Source organism: Alosa pseudoharengus, unplaced genomic scaffold, assembly GCF_046254945.1.
Source record: "Alosa pseudoharengus isolate Yale_2024_CS ecotype anadromous, Long Island Sound unplaced genomic scaffold, YU_APseudo_1.1 YU_APseudo_1.1_scf_17, whole genome shotgun sequence".
NCBI lineage: Eukaryota > Metazoa > Chordata > Actinopteri > Clupeiformes > Clupeidae > Alosa > Alosa pseudoharengus.
This window is the reverse complement of record NW_027468640.1, coordinates 24,105,802-24,131,993: the sequence shown is the minus strand read 5'-3', so window position 1 is coordinate 24,131,993 and position 26,192 is coordinate 24,105,802. Positions and strand designations below refer to the sequence as shown.

The 26,192-nt window shown below is 41.1% G+C and overlaps 1 pseudogene; it reads left to right on the top strand.

The window, feature by feature from the left end:
- The first annotated feature begins 20,978 nt into the window (after window positions 1–20,978).
- LOC143127064 (E3 SUMO-protein ligase KIAA1586-like) lies at window positions 20,979–24,678 on the top strand (annotated as a pseudogene).
- The last annotated feature ends 1,514 nt before the right edge of the window (window positions 24,679–26,192 follow it).

The window sequence follows — 26,192 nt, the reverse complement described above, 5'->3', positions numbered from 1 at the left end:
AATCGTTCAATCCTTAGTGTAAACTGCACCTTTCTCTGCCTTTCTCCGCCCATAAACGCAATTTACGAACGTCCACAACTGAATGCCAGCGCCTACATGAATGAAGTTAACTGATGAAAACATTAAAAAGAATCAAACGTTTAGCGATCATTAAATAATACCATACATGATAAGATGTCAACAAGCAGGGAGATAATGAGGATCAGTAGTTCTACTCAAACTACTTGTGCACGTAGGCTATGGAAGATTGGTCAAATCTAACAAGTAGGAAAGTTTAAGTGAATGACGTGAAAGTGAAAGTAAGACATTCAAAAGGCCAACGAAAGTTAATGTTGCTTTTGATAGTATAAAGACTTACAAAACGGGTGCTCTAAATAGCGATTCTGTTGTCTTGAAAGGTTCTCTTATTGACGTGTTGAACTGCAATTTGGATTAACACCTGCTTTTACAAGGCGGAAGTATTTAGGCGCAGAATAGACGTGCGCTTTCAGGAGCAGTCTTTGTACATACCGCGGAATACATAATTAGGCGTTCTTTACTCTTCCCCTCCCATCTTTTTACGCTAAACTCCCACTTTCCCCTGGATCCTCCCATGAATGCATATGTATGACATGAACAACGCAATCTGCCACTTTCAGCTACCGCATCAGGCAGTTTGCGCTTTGTTTGAGTTTGTACATACCTCACAATGATTTTACACGCACGTTGCGAAACAAATACGCCTGAAGTGGGCACAAAAGCATTAGTACATCTGGCCCCCAGTCTTTGCAAAATCATAGTCTGTGACTTGTCTTTAAGTGTGAGACTGTAGTCTTTCAAAAGTATTTCCCAAATCTGTTCTTCTGATGTATTTGTAGCATTAAAGAAAATCCAGTGACATGAGACCTGTCCAGGATTTTCCTGATTGTCCAGGATTTTCATGGTCTGTCCAGGAAAATAAAAATAAAAATCCTGGACACTGATTGTCCCGGATTTTTGTACATGATGCGCAAAATGTGTATTTCAGTTTAATTGAAGCGTGCCTACGTCCATAAACGTATGCACAGCCTTATTGGCTCTACAAAAATGACGTAGCATAACATGGGTGGTGGTGGTGGGGGCACGCACCGTGGAGGTTCGTTAGAAATGGTAAGGTGGAGACGGAGAGTGTGTGGGACAAGGAGAGACAGAGAAAGTATTTTTTTCAATACTGCCCCCAGGTGTCCACAACTAAAAACTGTTGAAAATATAACAAAATAATAAAGGTCTGCTATTAAATAAAGCAATTAACTAAACAAATAAATAAATAGCTATACAATTGTCGCTTAGAATGACGGTTTTTATCTTGGGTTAGATGTGCGAAAGGCGCCGTTGCTTACAAACAAAAAGGTCGATTGGATGGCAGACACAGGTGGCAACCCTACATGAGACTGATCTGCAGAACTCACTTGTTGTTGCAGACACTGGTGGCAGTACGGTACTTGTTGATTAAGGGTGTTGTTCTGCAGGATGGGGGCAGGATACGGCTAGTACAGCCTGTGAGACGCTCAATGAGCTGCCGTTCGTCCTCTGTGATCAGGTCTGAAAGAGGGAGACACAGTGAGTTCTCCCTAACACAAAGGCAAGGACATTTTTGTGGGGATAGGGAATCCAAGTATTGTTTTCAACATGAACCATAACAACCTGCATTTAAATAGCACTTTATCAAGGCATCCAAAGCACTTTACAATAAAAGGGGAACCTCACTAACCATTACCAATGTGTAGCACCCACCTGGGTAATGCATGGCAGCCATTATGTGCCAGAAGGATGTGCCAGAAGGATGATTAGGAGGCCAGATTGAATGAACCAATTACACTGGGGGATGATTAGGGGGCCAGATTGAATGAGCCAATTACACTGGGGGATGATTAGAGGGACAGATTGAATGAGCCGAGCCAGGTTTGGAAATTTGCCCGGATACCGGGGAACCCCTACACGTTATGATAAGTGTGATAGGATTTAATGACCTGTGGCATTGATCGATCTCTTATGGATGTGATGGGCCTTCTGGTGGATGAGCCCGAGCGCAATATCCATGGTGTCGGCGGCCCGCACTGCATTGCGGGTATCCCGTGCTGGCTGCTTCATCAGTCGCAAAATATCTGAGGGGCGGATGTCCTCTCTGCGCACTCTCCTCAGACTCCTACAGGGTGGGACATGGCAGAAGATGACCATACGTTCATGACCATACTTTTATATTTTATACTGATTCACCCTTATATAATAGCATTTGGTAGTGTTAACTTGAATAACACCAATAGATGGAAAACAATTAATGACAATTTGAATTTACTTACTCTTCACGTGAATACTTATAGGCCTCATTCACAATTTTCTTTCCCTCCTCAACAGCTACTAGGATGAAAGGTCGAACAGGGCTTTCTGTGGATAAACAAAATGTTATGGCGTTATGTCCAGGGCTGTAATGGAAGCTAAACGCATGTCAATGCCGTTCAGACACCTCCTGAATTTCAGAAATTGCGTTTACCCACCTCTAATCAGCCTACCATTCTTAAGCCATTCTAATTAAGCTTATGTCGTTTTACAATTGCTTATATTTTCATATTGTAGTTTCATATGGTTGAACCTCCACAAGATGTAGTTTATCCATATTGCACTGCATTATAGACTGTCAGTGACCAATCATCTTGAGGCAGCCAGCAGGATGCAGCAGGCTGCATCAAAGATTGGTCACAGTCACTATACTGCATAACACGAATTTGGCTGCTCAATGGAATTAAATGCATATAGCCTACTCCAATTTCTGAAGCGTCTAGACTACAAGCCCAAATGATGAACCCCAAAAAATAGTAGGCCTCTAAACTTCATGTTTTTGAGGTTAATTCTGCTTTTAATTTATATATATATATATATTTTAATTTATTTTTACTTATATTACTTGTTCTGCTGTAAGTGCATGTTGTGTGTGATGTCTGTATGCTACTGAGACCTTGAATTTCCCCTTGGGGATCAATAAAGTATCTATCGAACTATCTATCTATCTATCTATCTATCTATCTATCTATCTATCTATCTATCTGTGCATGGTAGATTCATGCCATTGACTCTGGACAAGACAAGTGTTGACATTAATTAACTGACACAGTGGAGCAAGCAAGCATCTTAAAAGTAAACTAATTGACTGGACTGATTTTTCTTTTAAACTAACTGACTATTTACTTTTAAACTGACAGACTATTTTTTGGGGGAATTTCTTATTTTTGTTGTACAGTAGTTTTCTATATGTGATTCACCTATGTAATAAGCCTAAACAAATCAATAAAACCTAATATAACGGTGGGATCCTACTAGAACGGTGAAAAGCATTCAGATGCCTCACTCCCTTTGACTTAATTTGGGAAGGGCTGATTTTCAAGCATGTTGGGGTGTTTCCAGCGATGCAGCCGAAAATCAGCTGTTCCAGTGTTAAGTCAACGGGAGAGCGAGGTGTCCGAATGTCCAAATTGCTGCGCAATTTATCAAGGAACCGTGGACCGACAGAAAAAGAAAAAAATTTTTCGCAATCAGGAAGAAATGCATGCTAATTTGGTGTCATCAAACATAGAGGCATAGCCTAAAACTCAGTATGGGTTTGGGTGTGTTACCCCAGGAAAATCCACCTCTCATCTATTATCCGACATCTGCATGAAAACATTTAACTCACAGGGGAAATGGTCATGGCCATAGGTTGTCCAAAACACTTTGCTCTGCTTTTATAAACAAAAATTACATTTTGTGTGGACATCATAGAGTTAAGAAACTTAGATTTAGGGCACTAGCTTTCCAGCTTAGCTGGAATTAGCCAGCAGTGCATCAGTCAGGTTCTGCTACTGCCATGATCACACACATCTTGTTGGGGCGGACACCACCGTTTTGAAAGATGAGGGTGACACGTCCCCCCTGTCCACCCCATAATAACGCCCCTGGGGCCTGTACTACGAAGGGAGCTTAACCTCCCCAGATGTAACCCAGGGTTACTATGTTAAACCGGGGTTGACAAAGCCTGGTTATCTTAAGTGGTGTTAATCGGTACTACGACACTGATTATGAAGTTGATTAGTTGAACCGGGGTTAACCTAATTTGAGTTTGTGCGCGTTCACATAAAAGGGGCGGGTTGCAGCGCAAGTCCACTTTCAATGATGACGCGATCACCTTATTTTACGGATGAGGAATGCACAATTATTATGACAAGTTATGAGGAATTAAAATCCACTCTACGACAAAAATCAAATACGTCGGCAGTGAACAAAGCAAGGCAAGGTTGTTGGCAACATATTGCAGATCGGGTAGCCTAAGGGCAATTGCATGCAAAGGTCATCCTTACCATGGAAAAAAAGTTGTGCACACACAAATATAGCTATTGTTAAAATGTTCATTTAGGTCTATATTTTATTGTTTGTAACTGATCTGATTGAATTTCATGGAGAGTTACACTCTTTTTACATCATAAATATGGTGTGCAACCATACAGAAACAACAGTTTTCACATGGCAATATTATACATATCTAAAAAGGGGATAAATGGACTCAAAGTTCCAACAAATTGTTATCATTTGACAAATTTAAGACCGACAAGGGGATGGTAGAGCAATGTGTATGCTCAGTTTGCCTTTGTAAGGCTTTTATTTTTAAGTCAGCAAGTTCCATGGCCATGTCACATCCATAACGTTTTATAGGAAAAGTTTATGCTACACATACAGTGTTGATGCAGCAATGTCCAAAGTGTCTGTGCAAAGCTGATTTATATCAATGTAAAGTATGATTAACAAAATTGTGCCTCTTTCTTACTTTTAAAACCTTTAATGGTGCGTTATGGATGTGACGTTATCGATGTTACATAATGTGAATTTACAAGACTGGAGACTTTATTTTACCTCAAAGCTGATAAACGTCTGTTCTGGTGGCATAATAATGCCTCTGTCTGTTCTGGTGGCAACACATTTCACCTTAGTGTTTACAATTGATGTTTCAGAGATTATTAGGCTGATCAAAACCACAGGAAGGCCTCAGCATTAGCAAAACAAAACATAATATTAAAATATAGCCGCAAGCGGCAATGGCGGGCCCGAGCACCTGCGGGCCGCAACCCGTGACATTTCAGAATCCAACGAAGCACCAACGTGGTGCATTTGTAAAATGTACATATTTGATGTGTGTGCTATTTGTTTTTGTATTTTATTTTCTGCCACATGTACTTGCTTGGCCAGGTGGGGGCGCAATGCAAGGCAGGCCCATTGTGTGTCATCATAATCATAATATATATTAACCTGAGAAATTTCAGACCATTCATTTTAAGCAAAGAACATTTCTGATACACTTTTTGGCCAGATTGTGGCGCTATATTAGGCATTTGAATTACACATGTGAATATCATCACAATAATGATATCCAATATTTTGCAAAGTTTCAGATCAACCAATATAGGCATTACCAATTTCTGGCACATTTTCCTGCTTGACCAGGTGGTGGCGCTATGCCAGGCAGGCCTATAATTTAGAATCAGGAGCATATTGGCATCATGTATACCAACTTTCACATGAATCGGATCAACCGTCTAGGAGGAGTATGTTAAAATGGATCATGTCCACAATGCACAAAATCCCAATTACCTCACTTCCTGTGGGCGTGGCTAATGGCATGTTAATACAAAAGTTGATTGTTTTTGGGAGTTACACACACCCACCAAATTTGGTGTGTGTATCTAAAACTATATGCCAACCACAAGTCACAGTGACATAAGGGGGCGCTATGGAGTTCCTGGGCAACGCCCGGTGCCAAGGCTTTTCCCCTGTATATTCACGGTACCTCTTGACCTGTGTGCCAAATTTCATGCGTTTTCAACGATGGGAAGCACCTCTTTTGGCATCACAATTCATCACATTTTAGTCCGCACAAAATCCCAAATACCTCACTTCCTGTTGGGCGTGGCTAATGCATTGTACATATGAAAGTTGTTCATCTTGGGGAGATACACACACCTACCAAATTTGATGTGTCTAGCTGAAAGTACACTCTTAAAAGTGCTGGGTTATTATTTTAACTAAAGCACTGGGTTAATGACATTTTTACTTTTTATTGGGTTATCATAACCCATGCTGGGTTATTGTTAAGACCCAGGTGCTGGGTTAGGGGCTGAAAGCACAAAAAATCATGTAATGCACCCAGTGCCTGGGTAATTTTAACCCAGTCATTGGTCATTATAATATAGTCTACCAGTTGGATTGACAATAGCAAAGACATGAAGACAACAGTCTTGTACCCCTGCCATTGTGGAACGGTGTTCTAGAATCTTTGATTGCAACCGTTGGTCCTCCACATCAAGCGACAAGCCGGCAGTGAAAGCGCGAAGGTATGTTGAACTTGTGTAAAATCCGTATGCCACAATTTATATGATGATATATGATATGATATGATATTTGGTAGAATGCATAGACTAATCCGGTGTAGGCTAACTTTTTGGAGATAGTAACGTTATATTAAGGTTAACATTAGCTATTTTTCAAGCTATTTGGTTATGTTAGCTGCTAACGTTAGCTGCTAACTTACATACTGTAGACCTATACATATTGTAACGTTTAATGCACACGACACCAACGTTGTTCAATGGCAGCTTTATTGGCTCACGAACGAGGGCAGGGACTCAGACACAGATTACAATACACACACGGCAGGTCAAGGAAACATACATACTACACCAACAGGGGAGGTCCAGCCCCCCACACGAAAAGGAACACACATGAGGGATAACTAAAAAGGGAAACAGGTTACGATAAAACACCAACTTTACACTTCTAACTTAGGGGAAATACGACATAAACCCCCCGATTGTTCACCCTCGTGTCCCAGCATGCCTTTCGGTGGAGAACGCTAACACAGTCTTTATGCGCCGACGCTACAATATATATATAGCTAACTTAGAATAACACATAAGTAAACTCATTGTAAAAGTGTTTTTAATTAGATACTGTATTCTATGACGTCTGTTGTGGTTAGAAAGTGCTTTAACGGGATGTGTTTTCAGCAAACGTTAGGTAGGTAGAAGCTAGCTAGTTAGCGTTAACGTTAGCTTGCCACTTCGCTGGCCATAGCATTGAGTCATAGCAGAGGTGAAGTTCGGCACTTCTTTTGAATCTGAGGGACTAGAGCAGGGATATTCAATTAATCTTCAGCGAGGTCCAGTTACGGAAAATTTCCTCAAGCAAAGGTCCGGAGCATCATAATATTTAACGCGTGTGTTTAGGCTATGTATGCATATATATATATATATATATATATATATATATATATATATATATATATATATATATATATATGTATATGTATTAGGATGGATGGATGGATCCTAGTTGTGGGCCTAGGCCTAATGTTTAATGTGAAATAAAATAAGTAGCCTAAAAGGCAACATTCGAAATGAGGAGAAATAAGGCAAGATTGGGGAGAAAAACTGAGTAGAAAATTATAATAAATAAAAATAATAAAATTTGAGCTGAGACAAGGATGGATATTCCACAGCTGGTTCCTTGAACCCATTAATCAGCAAGTTTAATTTTCTTTTTTTTGTTATGTTGACCCGAAATCCTGGAAACCCAGGAACATAACGTTGTTGGGCAGTGAATGCATGTAGGCTTAACTAGATTGTGGTGGATCAATATATTGCCTTCTTAAATCGTAAAATATTCGGTGGTCTCAGTTCACTGTTGAATGGGCCTAGCCTACCCTATGCTTGCTCAAAATATATGCTTTGTCTAGTAGAGGTGCTTCAAATTGGCGCTTTTAAAAATCGCCTGTCTCAGAATATGTAGAAGAGGTCCAGGGCAATTCCGCGCAAAACTGTCACATCCATATTTAGTTGGCTTACGGACGTGACAGTTTTGCGTGGTATTGCCCCCGTATCGTTATATATATAGCCAGAGGCGGACAGAGTACACAGCTTCATTACTTGAGTAAAAGTACAGATACCCTTTGCTAAATTTTACTCAAGTACAAGTAAAAGTACAACAGTCAGATGTCTACTTAAGTAAAAGTACTGAAGTACTTGTTTTTAAAAGTACTTGAGTATCAAGAGTACAAGAGTACATTTTCTAAATATTGCATTACTACTGCCACAGTGCTTACATTTATGTACAGAAACATCCTACATGGAGATATGATGTTAATACCTTGGAGAATGTAAAAGGAATTGAAAGTAAAATCAAGTAATTTATATCTTTTTACCATGTTGCCAGGGATGGGCAGTATTTCTGATACATGTATTTAAAATACGAATACAAAATACTATTTTGTAATTGAAACGTTTGAAGTGAAAACTATCATTAACTTAAATTGAAATAGTCTGGCAAGGTGGGGCCACAGGTTGGCACATTCCCGGGATGGACCTGCTGCGTCTTCATCCATTGTTTCGTCCATGGTTTCGTCTCTTATCTAAATCTAACCATGGAGTTGACTTTGGCGGAAAGCTGAAGGTGATTGCTGATAGGCTGTCCCAATCAGTGGCGCCTGCACAATCCAATCACGTTTGAGAGGGTAACAACAAATTGAGGGTTTCCGAGATTTTTGCTTTTTCCTTTTTTTTAGAAGAAGTAACGGGTACTCACGGCTATGGATAGAAATGTAGTGGAGTAAAGAGTACAATATTTGCCTCTCAAATGTACTTGAGTAAAGTCATGAGTACTCCCCAAAAATGATACTCGAGTAAAGTACAGATCCCTCAAAACTGTACTCAAGTACTGTACTCAAGTAAATGTACTCCGTTACTGTCCGGCTCTGTATATAGCTCTGTTCTCGCTGTCTAGCTTTCTCCTCTTTGAGAAATCGATGATTTGAAAATAACTTATTGTTAACTTAGATATCCATCTGATTGTTTCTTGTCCTGTCTCCTCCTCGCTCGTTTCAGGCTATCAGTGAGTCTCTTTCCCATTTGGCTACTTTACTCACTGACTCGACTTCATCAGAATTCACAGATTTCACTGGCTGAGTAGCAGCAAGCAAAATGATGGTTCCTGAAGCTCCTGAAGTAAATGCTGTTATCCTAACCAACGAAACATTTAGCGCAGCTTTGAAATCTTACGTGAAAATCTAAATTAGGCTATTATGGTCCGGGTCCGGATAGGATCACGTCAGGGTCCGGACTCGGACCGCGGTCCGCCATTTGGTGACCCCTGGACTAGAGGTTAGACTACATATTTGGCATTTACGTTCAATTTAAACAGAACAGAAACAGTAAAGCAGAACTTCAAGCGTAACTGCCAAAATGCAGCCTAGGGTGTTTTTGGGAATGTAGCTGCTACCTGAATCAAACTTTAGTTTAAAACCATAATTACGTCCGAAGCGCCATTTTTAAGCTTCTATGAGTTGTAGTTTTCGGGTGGGGTGGCCTTTTGAATGCACTACTATTTTGATACATGATCGTGTCAAAATCTGTATTTTTAAAACACTAAGAAGGCTCGACACAACTTGAAACTTTGATCGAAGTATTATCAGTGTCTCTACACATGAACTCGAGCATTGAGAACATTGTTCGTGTACACATAGTTTACTAGAATGAAAGGGTTGGACTTAGTGTTTTTAAAATAGTGCTAGCGATTTGATGCGATCATGTATAAAAGTAGTAGTGCCCCTAGCATCAAAAGGCCATTTCACCTGAAAACGACAATGCAAGCTCAGAAGTGGCACTTCGGACGTAATTTTGCTTTTTTGACTCGGTCCATTCACAAAAACATCCTCTACATTCACATTGCACTGTAGCCTAGATCACAATCTACATATTTGTCATATAATGTATTGATAGCAAGGTCCTCAAATTGTCTATAAACTAATGCTCCGTACATGATTATCTGTTCCACAGGCAATGTTCAGCCTCACTCATATTCCAGATCCTGCCCAGTTTACAGCTGCAACACAGGTACACACAGTAAAACCTTGACCATCATCACCCTAGCATCTATAATTTGGTGCTTAGCTGAAGTTCACTTTGGTTTCAGTCATGTGAAGTTTGTCATCAGGAACACAATATGAGCAGATAGATCTAACTAGCCTACTATTCAAACATTGCCTTACATACTGAAATCCACTGCTTCATCAATCCCTTATTATGACTGCCGCTAGCAAAGCTAGCGAAGCGGTCATATAGGGATTGTCAAAGTTTTTTTTTTTTTCCCCCATCATCTACTTCCTGAATTTTTGGTCAACGATACCCGGGACACCGAACCACCGGGGCACATGAAATTTGGTGGGTATGTAGCCCCACTAGACTTTTACGGAAAAATTTCGTTTCGTCCCCGGGGGCCACTCCCCCCCCCCGTGCTGGGCCCCCCGAACCGCAAAAAAAGCAGTTTTTCCTAAATAACTACCTGAACCGTGGCACCGAGGATGAAGAATCTTTTATGGTATGTTGGTCTCAAGGGCCCACATCAACCTGGCCCATAATCACTCATTTGTGATTTGCACCCCCCCGGTAAAAAATGAAAATGCAATATTATTTTGCTTTAATCGCCCCTATCTTCAGTTAAGATGTTCAGAACTGCACCAAATTTTATGCGTATGATTGACCTTGCATTCTCTGGGGTTATGCCAAGTTTCGTAGAATTTCATCCATGGGGGGGTCTAAAAAAAATTAGGTTATGTGTACATTTAGTGACTGTACACTCATTGGCCTGTAGATGGCGTTGCACACATATACACATGCACACACACACAGGCACCCAGATACTATCGGTATTAGAACGGCCGATACATAATTACAAATTCAGTAGGATTAAAAGAAAACCAAATATTCATCATCATCATCATGGCTGCATTTCCAGTATTGGCGATAAGTAGTCGTTTGTCCACTAGATGGCGCATCGTTGCAGTGAGACGTAATTTTGTTGGAAGTTAAAAGTGGGTTGGAAAAACAATGGACGCTTCCTACAGGACTGTAGTTTACCGCAGAGAACGTCTAATAAGGATAGGACGATGTTCACATGAAATGTAATTCCCGTTTCTTCTTGAAGCCGAAATAAATCTGAGGATGTTTATCGGACATGCTTGGTTTTTACTGCAGGTGTTACCGGATATACGGTTTCTGAGATTCTGAGTTTCCATGGGTGGAGTCGGGTGGAGTTTAGCGTGAATATTTATGAACGGAGGTCGTGCGCGCGCGCCTAGCGACCCATTCCTTCCTGCAGCGTGAAACAATGGAACTGAAAATGTTGGCAGAGATGTTGCCATGGCTTTTTAACACGTTTTTTTGTATGTTCACATGGGATATCATGAGAAGACATGACCATTTCGACAACAGCTAGTGTTCGAGTGTAAGTGTAAATGCATTTTTGCGCCTATATTGTCTATGTTGTGACATACTGTAGCCTAGATATAAACATAGCCTACCAAATGTCATTGCTTCCATTTGTTTGGCCTATTTAATGTCACTGGGACATTATGGGCTACCTTACATTGTTGCTTTTAAAGTGTCAGTAGGCTACTCAAGATGATACTTGTGTGATTTTCCAAATGAGTTTCAAGCCTTACCTACTTAAAGTATGCCTACTCAATGCTAAAACAAACAACCTAGTTTGAAATTGCCTCGTTCAGTGCAATTCATGTAGGCTATCTGCCCAGTCCCCGACCACCACTAGCCTAGGCTACCTCACGAAATCATAATATAGCCAAATTCATATGTAGCTTTGTAAAATAAAACGGAACTTTTGTCATTAAGTTGTCATTTATAGTCATTCATTATCAATAATTAGCGTTTGTCCATAATTGTTTATTATCCCTATACACCTAATGATGTTGTTGCCACAGCAGATCTTTAAGCCATGTTTTATTTGACATTCTGGTGTATCCCACCATAGAATCTTGTGTAATTAATTAGGCCTATCCATCAGATTTATTTCTCTTGTACAGACACATAGCATATTTACACCCTAGTGTAAGCAACTACTTGCATCACATATTGTATGTAACCCTAGTGGTCTACCAGAATTGGGCTACTGAGTATCTTGTAAAAATACTGTCTGTATTCATCACTCCTTTTGCTCATTTGTTCATTTGTGTGTGTTTGTGTGTCTGGCCTTGTTATATATCATGTAATAAAAGCAAATTTTATCCAATAATAAAACTTGTTTTGTACAATCCTGTTGTTGTTATTGTGCCATTATGGAAGTAGTGCATTAATGATCCATACACTCACATTGGTTTATTCATGAAGGTCATTAATTCAATATGTTTTATCATCTCACAAACACTGTCTAAACAGTCCTTTAGATGGATGATGGCTACTTATAAAAGTCATTCTGATACACAATGAGATGGAAAGCTTAAAGGTTGTTAATGTGGAGAATATGGTCATACAGACTCAGTTTGTTCCAAAAGTAGATACAAATGCAACAAAGTAACACTTTATAAGCACTATGTGCTCATCAAGGAGGATGACAAAAAACTACATAAGTTCATCCGAATGAGGTGAATGACTACATATGGGCTGATTATATATATATTGATATAACAGGTAAACGATAAAGTATAAGCTAAGAACACAATTGAAATAAGAGTTAAGACACATAGTAAAGGCCCTTAAAAACCCAAATGTCATGTGATGCATTACAGACCCACAATCCTTTGAGTAACAAACTTTACATATATACCCATCCTTTGTCAGACCAGTTGTGGGTTTAGTGAGTCAGGAGAATAGCAAAAGGAAAAAAAAACAATTTACTAGGATGGATGCTTCTATAATGAACTATTTGAATTCAAGTCATTTGGGAGATTGCCCAATGACCTTAGTAAAAATGAAAAATATATATTACTAAGACGTGCAAAGTTTGCCCTCAAAGGTAAGTAAATATGTGAAACAAACATGGCCTAGGTAACAACCCTCAGAATGAACTTCTCAGTCAAACTTTATGTTTAGATGGAGAACTTCACTACGCTAGAAAGGACGGGGAGCTGGTAAAAGTGGTCCAGGGAAAGGAGGAGGTGGAAACCCTTCTCTTGGAATTTCACAACTCTGCGCATGGTGGACACTGTGGAGTAGAGAAGACTCTACATGCTCTAAATGCTAGGTACTACTGGCCTGGTATGTCTGTAGATGTGAAAACCTGGGTGAGTACAAGAAATGGTAATTCTCTCTGGGTGAGTACAAGAAATGGTCATTCTCTCAAATAAGACCTTTCACTACTTTTTCACAATGAATCAACAATCCCATTATTTGCAGATAAAACAGTGTGCTGAATGCCAGAGCAAGAAATCGCAATATGAGCCCATTGTGGTAAGTACTTTCTGAGATGAAAGAATGTGTTGTCTATGTGAACTGAGTATGTTTTAATTATTTGACAATTGTTTATCAGGTGTCTGAGCCCTGGGAAGTTGTGGGGATGGATTTGGTTGGAAAGGTAAAGAAATCAAGTGAGGGCAACTATGAATACATATGTGTTGACTATTTCACTAAATGGTCAGAAGCATTCCCTCTAAAATCTAAAAGTGCAGAGGAAGTAACCATGTGTATTATCAAACTCTTTTATCGATTTGGAGCACCAAAAATAATCTTAACAGACAACGGAAGAGAGTTTGTAAATCAGGTTAGTACCATTTTATCATTAGAATACTGCAGTATGAAATATCAGTGATAGATGTAATTATTGTTAACACTTCTAATTAATTCTGTTGACTCCACATATTTAGATCAATGACGGCTTATGCAAATATCTGGGCATAAAGCGCAGCCTTTGTGCACCTTACCATCCCCAGACCAATGGTTTGGTGGAGAAACTCAATGATACCATCCAGAGGTAAACCATACCAAATTAAATCATTATTTAGCTAATAATGACTGAGCAGGCATGATACAAATTCATAATCATTTGTATTATTCTTCTGCAGATGCCTCAGCAAACTTGTAAAAAATAGGCCAGAGACATGGGCAGATTATCTCGAATCAACAATGTTTGCACTGAGGACAAAGAAGCAGCTAACTACCTGCTTCTCACCCTATTATTTATTGTTTGGGAGAGAAGCTAAGTATCCTAGTGGAATACCACCCAATTATGAGGTTTGCACAAATAAAGAGCTACTAAATGTTGTTACATGTACAGTTCCTATCATTACAATTGACATGCAACCTTACTCTTACAGGTTGATGACTCCATTGAGGACCTGGTGGCCGAAGAATTGTTTTTTTTATCCCATCCAGAGGCAGGATGAGATATTTAAAATTGTGCAAGCTAATGCAGCAAAAGTCAGGGATAAAATCCGGAAAAGGAAGCAGCAGCAGGGCACACATTTGGCCATACTAGTAGGTGACAAGGTGCTGAGGCAAAATATTAGAAGCCAGCAGAGGAAGGGTGGCAAGTTGGACCCTAATTTTCTAGGACCATACACAGTTGTGAAGGTAGATGGAAAAAGTGTTGACTTAATGGATGACAGGGGTACAGTCTTTCCCAAAATCAACATTGACCATTTAATTCATTTTGAGGAACCACCAGCTAAAAAAACAAAAACCCATTCCCCCTGTACAGCTCCCTACATGAATAATCCAGCCACCTTCCCCTGTCATCCATACACCTTACAATCCTCCTGCTGCTGAGAGCCCTGCCCCTGCTGCTGCTGCTGCCCCTGCTGCTGCTACTCCTGCTGCTGCTACTCCTGCCCCTGCTCCTGCTACTCCTGACCCTGCTGCTGCCCCTGCTACTGCCCCTGCTGCTGCTGCTCCTGCTGCTGCTGCTCCTGCCCCTGCTGCTGCTACTCCTGCTGCTGCTACTCCTGCCCCTGCTGCTGCCCCTGCTACTGCCCCTGCTGCTGCTGCTGCTGCCCCTGCTACTCCTGCTGCTGCTCCTGCCCCTGCTGCTGCCCCTGCTACTCCTGCTGCTGCTCCTGCCCCTGCTGCTGCCCCTGCTACTCCTGCTGCTGCTGCCCCTGCTACTCCTGCTGCTGCCCCTGCTGCTGCTCCTGCCCCTGCTACTCCTGCTGCTGCTCCTGCCCCTGCTGCTCCTGCCCCTGCTACTCCTGCTGCTGCTCCTGCCCCTGCTCCTGCCCCTGCTACTCCTGCTGCTGCTCCTGCCCCTGCTGCTGCCATCCCTACTGCTGCTTCTCCTGCTGCTGCTCCTGCTGCTCCTCCTGCCCCTGCTGCTGCTCCTGCCCCTGCTGCTGCTGCTCCTGCCCCTGCTACTCCTGCTGCTGCCCCTGCTGCTCCTGCCCCTGCTACTCCTGCTGCTGCTGCTGCCCCTGCTCCTGCCCCTGCTCCTGCCCCTGCTGCTGCCCCTGCTACTCCTGCTGCTGCTCCTGCCCCTGCTGCTGCCATCCCTACTGCTGCTGCTCCTGCTGAGAGCCCTGCTTCTCCTGCTGCTGCCCCTGCTGCTGCTCCTGCCCCTGCTGCTGCTGCTCCTGCCCCTGCTGAGAGCCCTGCTTCTCCTGCTGCTGCAGGTCCCTATACTGTATACATGCCAATTTAGATTTTTGTATATGAAATGCATACTATTTCACTGCAATATTATCTCCGTTTCTCACAGTGCTGGAAAATATTTGGGAGAGGAGGATGGGTGGCAAGCTCTGCAGCAAAATAGGCCCATTCAAGATTTTTACCTGGGACCTGGAAAATCTAAAACCAGGAAATAAAGCGAGGTTCTCTTTGATATTATCAGTATATTTTTATAAATGCCTTTCTTAATATTATAACCTATATTGTGATTATATTCCTTGAAATATGTATGATGTTTACCACAGGTAATCAATGGATATTTATGGAGCCTGGCTGCAGGCTCATCAACAAAAGCATTTGCCATAGATACATTTCAAATGACAAACATTTGGGAAGGAAAAGGCAGCAAAATGAAAAAGGTTCATACTCATTATAGAGGGAGAGCAGATAGCTAACAAACATTCAGAAAAAGTCCTGTCGGCAAATTTGAGGAAAAGTCGGTAAACCACCCTTCTTACCTAATTTGAGGGTGCTGATTCTGAATATGTTGTTTACCAAGCTCAATTTGGAGTTTTAAGATTGCTAATTAGCATAATTAGCATAATTCACATACTTTTTGGTTTTGCCATCAGATATCATAGGAATCGCAAAAAAATAAGGCACTAATATACTCTTTATGTATCAGATATGTTGTAGGACAGGATAGGAATTACCCCAGTGACCCCCAAGTAGCAAATTAACATGAAAATAAGCTCAAATTAAAATATAAATTGAAATAATAGCTAAAAATTGGTATGACGTTTAGAAACAAAATAGATTCCTTGATTATAATTTGATATAATAGTAGCTGACTGCTCATTTGTCACTAACTATTATCATCAGTGTTCAGTCTTTACAGAGGATTTACACTGTATTTTCTTTTTTTACTGTAAAGGTGACTGTGCTTGCCTAGTTATAAAACCTCTCTCTGGTACTCTTTCCTATCATTGAAATTCCAGCCATGCAGAAAAATGGAAGAGTGTGCATGTTTGAATAGCGATGAAGAGCGCTATGGAGATTGCATTATTTGCAAAGAATTTCGACAAGATGTCATTTATAAAGCAACAACAAAAGGTTTACAGTCATTAAAAGTGACTGCAGAGGAAAGACAAAATTTTAAAGATATTGCTAATATGGACACGATTGAAAGAATTTTGTCTACTGCTGAGGACAACATCGAAGATGTTCGTTGGCATAAGAAATGTTTTGCTATTTTCACAGACAAGGGTAAGATCACTCGATTAAAAAAGCAATTATCTTCATTCAAGCAGAATCCACAGACGACCAGCTCTGGGCTACGGAGTAGGATTTCATCATCCAACTGGAATTTGTGCATATTTTGTCAAGAGAGTAAAGGTTCAAAAAAAGAAACCCTAAGTTCTGTTATGACTTTTAAAGTCAGTCAACAGATTATTGAGGGTGCAAAGTGTGATCACAGTCTTTCTGTGCGTGTGGCAGGGATCAGTGATTTGATAGCAGCTGAGGGCAAGTATCATCCCAACTGTTACAAGAACATGATGGGAATTTGAAACAAAGTCTTGATGAGTGTGCAGAATCTGATAAAAGGGAGGAATTTGAAAGAATGCATAATCTGCTATCATCTGACAATTACACAACACTTCTGTCCTCTTTCATTGCCTCAAAGAAAGAAAACAACCCCAATTTTCATTTCTGGTGGCAATACACAGAGATGGTTCATATCCTCCTGCTTTTCATCCGAGCTCAGAGAGAAGGACAGTGGGACTTACACCTGTATGCTTTTCAGGAAATGCTACCTTTCTTCCATCGCTATGACCAAACAAACTATGCAAGATGGGGCCCTGTGTACCTTGCACAGATGAAGCAGCTGCCAGCTGAAGTACATGAAGAATTTGAGAGAGGAAACTGGGTGGTAAAAGGCTCATCCCGAAGATTCAATCAAGTGGATCCTGATCAAGCTCAAGAGTGGCTGAATGGAATAGGGAAAAGAAGTGGAGGGATAGTTGGTATCACTCGAACACCATCAGCGCTATTCCGGTGGACTTTATCATACAGTCTTCGTGCACGCATTGCTGAACATACAAGGAAAATGTACCACGTTGACAATGAGGATCAAATGTGTCATAGTGAGTCAAACCTATTTAGGAAGCTACAGGATAATGCTGATGAAGATAAAGTGGTGGAGCTGTTGCAGCAGTCAATGGTCTTCGCTGATGGCAAAAAGGGAGCAATACCAGATAAGTTGCAGAACATTGTGACCAAAGACCTTGCAACACAAGAAATACAAGACTCTCTACTTAATGCATTTAATCTTGGCCAGGAGAAATTGATAAACTTTGTGAAAGAGAGGCTCATGCTACCAAGGAAAGATGGCAAGCATAAGAAGCTCAGAGACACTTTGCCCAAAAATAAAGCCCTCACATTTTCCTCTCTCCATACAGCAGGAAAGAAAGGAGGTGATAAGGCAGTAATCAAAGTTAAAGCTGAAAGAAACATCCTGCAACGCATCATTACTGCGTATGATGCTGGAAGGAAAGTGGACCTAGGACAAATTCTCAGCTATGAACTGATTAATGTCCCTGTAGCTATTGCAGATAATGATGGTTATTTGCGAAGTGGAAATAAGTCTATCCTAACTCAGGTGCTGTCTAGCGATGTGGAATGTCCAGTAGTGATCACTCCAAAAACTGCTCATTCAACACTGGTAATAGATGGTCAAGCTCTAGTCATGTCTTTAGGACACCCATCTGACTGCAGCACATTTAAGGAGTATGCAGGAAAGTTTGTGAGAGGGGTGCTTGCAATTGGCAAAAACTTTCACAGAATTGATGTAACATTTGACAGATACAGGGAAACCTCTATTAAAAACACAACAAGGAAGAAACACACTAGAAGGTTTACACCCATTCGACGATCCATTGAAGATGGTTCTGTGCCACTGCCAAAGAACTGGTCTAACTTTCTTGCTCTTGATGAGAATAAGGCAGACCTTGCACGATTTCTGTCAGATGAGTTATTGGCTCTTTCTCCAGATGACAAGATCATCATTGCAGCGGGTGGTTTTAAAGAGGAGAACACAGTGAAATGCTCACGTTCAGATGTAGACATCACTGCTCTTCAGGGTTACCATGAGGAAGCAGACACTCGAATGGTCCTGCACTGTGTGCATTCTGATGCAGATTTCCTTGTTGTCTCAAGTCAAGACACAGATGTATTTCTGTTATTAATTGCGCATTTTGATAAAATGAAGTGCAAGCAGTTGTGGATGAGCATGGGAACGCGTAAGAAGCCAAAGAATCTTCCTATACACACCGTGCGTGAGTCTCTAAGGGCACAGATACTGAATATTGAGAATGTTCTCTCTTTTCATGCGATAACTGGCTGTGACACAGTCTCTTACTTTGCGGGTCACAGCAAGAAAACATCATGGCAGACTTTCTTGGAGCAGCCAGCTCTCCTGGATGGACTCGGCAGGGGTGAACTGAGTGAAACAACAATAAAGTCTGCTGAGAAGTTCATTTGCCATGTTTATGACACCACCGATGAGAGCTGTAATGATGCCAGAGCCACTCTATTTTCTAGATGTCGAGGACCGGAGGCACTACCACCAACAAGTGATGCTGCTCAATGGCATATAAGAAGAGCACATTATCAAGCTACGGTATGGAGACAAGCACACATAGCAAATCCAGTGCTACCACCTGTTGAGAAAATGGGATGGAATTTAGTCAGTGGCAACCTGGAACCCAAGCTCATGTCTGTTGCACCTATCCCAAAAAGCTGCAACCTGATGGTGAACTGCAGATGCAAGTCTGGTTGTAAGACAGGCAAATGCAGTTGCCACAGTGCTGGCCTACTCTGTACAGGGGCCTGTAGATGTAGAGCTACTGCTGATCACCCATGCCATAACACTGGAGATGAAGACCAGGAATAGAATATCCGAGGAAGGTAAGTTTTAATTCTATTTCTATTTTATTTTTATTTTTAGTTTCTTTTACTCTTACATACTGGCACATGTCCTTAATTAACAATTTAATGTATTTTGCAGTGACCCTCTGGAGATTGATAAACAACAGGCCAATGGAATAAATTACCACGAATGAGAAGATGAAGGCATCTTGTGTGGAACTCAAACTGTGAATAAAAATGCTTGTCGGTTGTTGCTGATGTTTTAATGTAGATGTTGTAGATATTGCAGTTGGGCTTATTCCCGCTATCTAAGTTCATATGTAGGTTTATTTCTGAATTGAAAGTTATCTGTGCAACTTTTTATTATGTTATTGTGTTATGTTATTGTGATGAAATGCATTAAATCACCACATGAGTGACTAACTATAGCAATAAAAAATATGGTTGTGTTTTGATTAGAATTTTCGAGTTCATTACATGTTAACTGTAATCTTAATATGAAACTTAATTATTAAAACTTAAATATGTTAATAAACTATAGTATGTCTTCTTTAATGCTCAAACATGTATTTAGAGATCACTTTTAATTGGTTTTAGTGATTACTTTTGAAATCCACCCAATTAAGGGAAAAACAAGCAAAATAATCGCTATTTTATTTTAAAATGCCGGTTATGAGGCTTAGAACTCAGAATTGAGCTTGGTAAACAAAATATTCAGAATCAGCACCCTCAAATTAGGTAAGAAAGGTGGTTTACCGACTTTTCCTCAAATTTGCCGTCAGAAGTTCTCTTCTGTGAAGCTGCTCTCCCTCTATTATGCTCTAGATAAAATCACAAAGGGTTTTCTTTTCAATCCCATAATGCAAAACGTCTCTGCCCTGTAGTTTAATCCAGAGGTGTATGACCTCATAATAGGGGCAGTGAATGAAGGAGATCACTGGACTCTTGTGGTCAGTATCACTCAATTTTAAAACTTATTTAAATTAAATAACTTATTAAAAGTTATTTAAAGCACTGCACAGTCCTGATTCCTTTACTTACCTTTACAGGTTATATACCCACAAAAAAAAACATTTAATATTTTAACTCTTGTGGTGTGAGCATAAAAAAACTGGGACACTGCAGGAATGCTGTACGGTGAGTAAAATCACACATGGATAAAATAAAATGCTGATTTGAATGTCAACATATCCTATGTTCATGACTTCTCGCTCTTAAAGGAATTTCATGGCCAGTAAAGGCATCAGTGGTAGGTGGAGTTGCTCAACCCTACCCCACAGCCTCCAGCCTGATGGCACTTCATGTGGTGTGTTTGTGTGTAAAGTAAGTGTGTTGACATATTCAAATGTTTTGTTAATTGTTAATAGTATCTGCCAAATAGAATTAATGTAAAGAGCATTGCTGAATTGAATGTTTATGGCTCAGTTTGCAGAGGCAGTCGTAACAGGGGGACATTTAGAGTTCCCCTGCACCAGAGTTCGAATTACGTGGGAGCCAGAAGGTGTCTGCCATATGTGGCATTGTAATTTAATCTTAAACAACGCTCATTATCCATCTCTGAGCGGCCTCTTACCATTAGTTAAATTAAAATATAGCCTAGGCAACGGGACCTGAGCCTACGCTCAAGAACGCAGCATGACTGCACACTTCACCACCACACCACTAGGCTATGTGAGCAAACCATAGGCCTACGGTCAATTTGACTGCAGTAAGTCAGTCCGAAGAAGTCAACTTGATTTTAGTGAAATGTGCTTTTCAGGTAAATACCAATACATCCTAAATATTAATATCAGTCAGTTATGCCACCGAAAAAAAGGCCACCTGTGGCAAATTCATATTCTGCCCTGACAAGTTTTGGTTTTACCACCAAAAAACAAAATATGGCCCTAGCAACAGATAATTCTAGCCGGGCGCCCAGTTCTACCGATGCAGAAGACGTTGCACCTTCCTAAGAGCTGGGGGCTCAGTGGCTATCGTGGAAGGAGAGAAATCCATGGCTGTGTACAAGTAAGAGTGGTCTTGGGTGCGCTCCCTGTCAGGCAGCAAAAACTCTCTTGCTCCATGAAAAAAAGAATGGGGTGCACCTTTCGGATGCATGGGTTAATGGGACTGTAAGTAGCACACTACAAAAGCAATTACGTAAGAAAATGTACCTGCACCGTGACAGCCTTGCCCATAAAAGAGCAGTGGAAATAGCAGAACTCAAACAAAAAGATATTCTGCCCACCAAAGTTGTAGAGCTGAGTTTGGCTGCCATCGACGTTACATCAAGCTCATTTAGGGCAGCATACACTGTAGCCAAAGAGAGATTGCCATACACCAAAATGACGCTTATCATGACACTTAATGAACTTAATGGTGCGACAGTGGGCCCAGCCCATCGCTCTGATCAATCCTGTGCTGCTATTGTGAAACATATAGCAGATGAAATGAAAAAAAGACTCGTTTCCCATGTCTTGAAACTTGACTCACGTATCAGCATATCACTGGATGAAAGCACTGTGCATGGACGCTCCTATATGATTATCTACATGAGGTGCGATGTTACAGGAAACGGAGATGTAGAGAACGTTTTTCTGGACATAGTTGAGTTGGAAAAAGGGGATGCTCTGCGATGCGCTAAAAGACAGTTTTCAAAAGTTGGGAATAGAGACAGAATTTCTTAAAAGGAACTTCATAAGTATAGCCACAGACCAGGGCTGTACGTTAACTTTTTTTGCAAGTAGCACTGGTGCTACAGAGGTTAAACGTTTTGTAGCACCAGCCACAAATTCTGTAGCATCGATATAAAACCTCTAAAATCTCTAAAAACAATCAGTTCATCACAGTTCATCAATTGTGGTTGGGATCTAGGCCTACTGCAACTGGATTGATAAAAGGTCATGTAGTTGTAAACATCTCACCTGGCTACATTGTGTTTGAGATGAACAAAAGCTATCAGCATGTTATTTGGTTGTTGTGTTTTTGTAAAAACAAAAAAACAATCCATGACAGTTCCATGCAGTTAGACTTTTCAATGGGTATCAGGAAGACAGGTCATGCCATTGATTTTTTGTTCATTTATTTTTGAATAAGTAGAAGATATGCTGAAGATTTTATTCCACTAAGATTTAATTCACGTTTAGTTCATTAAATTAGTGTAACCCTACATTTAACCTTATTGTCATTGCACGAGTGAAATACCGTAATTACATCTAACCAGTGGTGCAAATGAGTAGGCTAACTGACATGTCAAATGCATCCCTAGACTGTTCCATACACATAGGCTACAATAGGTAGGCTACAATAGGTAGCCTACTAAAGATAGCTGAAGGTCTGTGGCTAACGCAGTCGTAATTAAAGTGTCGTGAAGGTTTTTTCGGAACCGATCTTGTATAGGTTAAGCACTACTAAGCGAGACTGTTGCGCATGAAGTGGGCTCATATTTGACAGATAGAAGCGAACGTCCCAGTGGACTTTTTTCTTCTAAGTTTTAGATCTGAATGGTGCTGTTTGGATAACTTGTTCGTTTTAAACTGAACTAAAAATGCAAAGCAACAAGGCGATTGCCACAAACTTCTACCTCTGCTTGACTAATCTAATCACCTCAGCCCGGCCCGGTCGGAAGATACTTTCGCTTTAGGCTAAGCATAGCTATCACTTGTTTGATTCGCGAGGATAATTTGCAAGGTGTTTTTTGGTTTGGAGTTGGATTGTTTGGATACTATGCCTACAAACAAGTAGACATAGTTTTTAATCGCGTAGACTGCAACTAAGTTGAAATCAAAGTAGCCTCTTACAGAAGTAATCTATACATACGCACTTCAAACAAACAAACAAACAAGCGTTTCACCGGGAGCCTACACCGGGCGCATAACGAAGAGCTCCGTTTGCGACGCGCAAAAACAGAAGGGTCTATTTTTTTTTTTTTTACGTAGCCTACGCGCCGCTATCACATCTGGTGTAGCCAGTTGCACTGATCACAGTAGAAGGTAATTGCTGTAGCCTCCCTGTCAGTCTCACACGCATGCATTGTATTGCCATAAGCAAAACTGTATACTGTAGCACCAGTGCTACGTTGGTAAATCATCCATCGCACAAACTATTTTTTTTGTAGCACGTGCGACATATATGTCGCACTGTACAGCCCTGCCACAGACGGAGCCGCTGTCCTTACCGGTAGGCATAGCGGACTCGTTGAAAAACTTAAACAAGAGTCCCTCAACTGCAGGGTGTGCATTGCCTGGCTCACCGATTAGAATTAGCGGTTACTGACTCTTTAAAGGCTGTGGCAGGGTGCAATCATTTTGAGATTTTCATTTCAAAGCTTCATAGTCTGTACCACCAATCCACGAAAAACGCAAGGGAGCTTGAGAAAGCTGCTGTAGAGCTCAACATGCAAATTCTAAAAATTGGCAAAGTCTTCACCATAAGGTGGGTGGCAAGCAGTTTCCGGACTGTTAAAGCAGTGGTGAAGGATTTTCCCGTGTTGGCACAGCACTTTAGAATGGCCAGCAAAGATGGCTCGCGTAACGGTTTGGAGAGGGCCAAGTATGGTGGCCTTCTCAAGCATCTGATATCCTCTGGTTTCCTCTCCGATTTGGCAGTAATGAAAGATGTGCTACGTGAACTGCAGGGGCTCTCCTTGAGACTACAGAGAAGGGACACGTCTCTGGTGGGTGCCAGCAGACATGTTCATCAAACCATCGAGGTACTGTCTGCCATGAAAGAAGATGCAGGTAAAACGGAATCAAAGATTAACACAGGCATAACAAGTGGACGTCAGTTCAAAGGTGTTGTACTCAGGGAAACGCCGCCTAAAATCAACAAGGCCCAGTTTTATCAGTCCATCCTTGATAGTCTCAGAACACGTCTTCCTGACAGTGGACTTATTGCCATGCTCAAGCCTTTAGATCAGCACTTCTGGCCTGCAGAGAGGTCAAACCTAGTGCTATTTGGAGAGCGCGAAGTGGGGAGGTTCTCAAAACTCATCGGTGAATCCTCTCCCGAGGCTATCGAGGAATTCCGAGATTGGAAGTTTCAAGGCTCTCAGGGGAAGACTCTTAAGAAACTTATCGTTGCATGCCGCACTGTACTCCCGACCTCAGCGGAGTGTGAGAGGGGTTTCTCTGCTTGCAATGACACAGACGATAAAACTAGAAACAGACTGCGTGCCCCGAGCCTCACTGCTCTGTTATTCATAGACTTGAATGGACCTCCTATCGAGAAATTTAACCCCATGCCGTTTGTCCAGTCATGGATTAAGAGTGGGCATCGGACATCAGCGTCATGGATTCCTGGACGCAGGCCCCAGCCAGCAGATAGCAGGGCAATTTGGTCTGTTTTGTCTCCGTAAAGCCCAGCACAGAGGTGGAAATTCCAAAATTGTTCGTAGGTATATATCAGTTCAAAACACCAGGCCTATACATAATTAGACTAGAACATAGTTTGGCTGTGCATGGCTTTATTAATTTCTGCCAGTTAGTGCATTTTCGTGAAAAGACAGTGTTTGACACTGAAGATATCTGAGACGGTTGTCCGGTTCAAATGAGTTGCACTTTATTTCATTGTGAAATTGAGAATGACACTGAAATGAAATATTGACTATTACAAACAATAATATGTTGAAATGAATTAAAAGGAATCAATTTCTGTAAAAAAAATCTCTGTCTGTTGTGTTCGTGTGTCAAGTCATAGCCTATCCTATCGTGTGCATATACTGCGCAAAAGCGCCAGGCTATTTACTATAATATGCGGGGTGTGCCAACTTATTTTTTATGAGATCGCGAGACCCCCTTAAAGACAAACAGATAAATCGGGCCCTGCCCTGCACCCAGAGGGATGTGGCCAACCTCAGAAAAAAGTTGGGTCTATACCTTCTGGAAAAATCAGGTATTTCAGACAAACTTACCTGAAAGGTCAGAGATCTAAGTTCAAGACTTACAGATCAGAATTCATAATACCATGTTTGTTTCCACAGAAGACCTTGGTAAATTATGTTTATTATGTGGAGACACTTATCCTTGTACACAGGAGTCCGTGGATACTTGGGTATGATATGCACATAAGATTCTTTTTTAATGTATATAACGTCTTGAGTTAATACTGATGTGAATCCTATGTTTTTTGTCTTTAAGATACAATGTGATGGCTGCCAGGGTTGGTACCATTGCGAGTGTGTGAACTGGCCAGACACCAAAGGACTTTTTATTTGCCCAGGTTGTAAAGGGCTAACCTGACTCCGCCAGATGGATTTGCTCCGCATATCCATCTGGGAACTTTTCATTGAAGAATTTTTGGGAAGGGGCGGACATACTGGTTAGCTGATTGGATAAACCATCTGTCTATCACCACCTTTGTTGGTTATCGACGGGCCAAATCAACCAATTAGATGAACAAAGTATTCTTCTAATGCCGTTTAACATACAATTAAGTTAGGTAACGTGACAAACGTTAAGATGTTTTAACTTACCATTTATGAACCTAATCAACGACAATTCCCATCAAGTTTTCACGGTAGGCCCTACACTTCTGAAGATAGTATATTCCTCCATTATGAACTGGAATCAGCCGTGGAGGATGTCTGTGTCGGTCATTCCTCCCAGCTGCATGGCTGAGACTCATAGCTTCACAGTTTACCCAGGAATACTTTCTAATTTGAATAAAACTTGCGCGATAGCTATGCTCATCTCTGTGGATGCCGTCATGTTGTTCGTTGCGTCACACCTCAACCCGCCTCAAAGCCAACGCTGATTGGACGTTCGTTTGGTGAACTGCTCCAAATTTTCTTTAACGGAAAGTATCCAGACTGATCTGAGAGTGAAACCCTGAAGCTCGCGAGATCAGGATGGTCTCGCGAGGCTAGTAAAG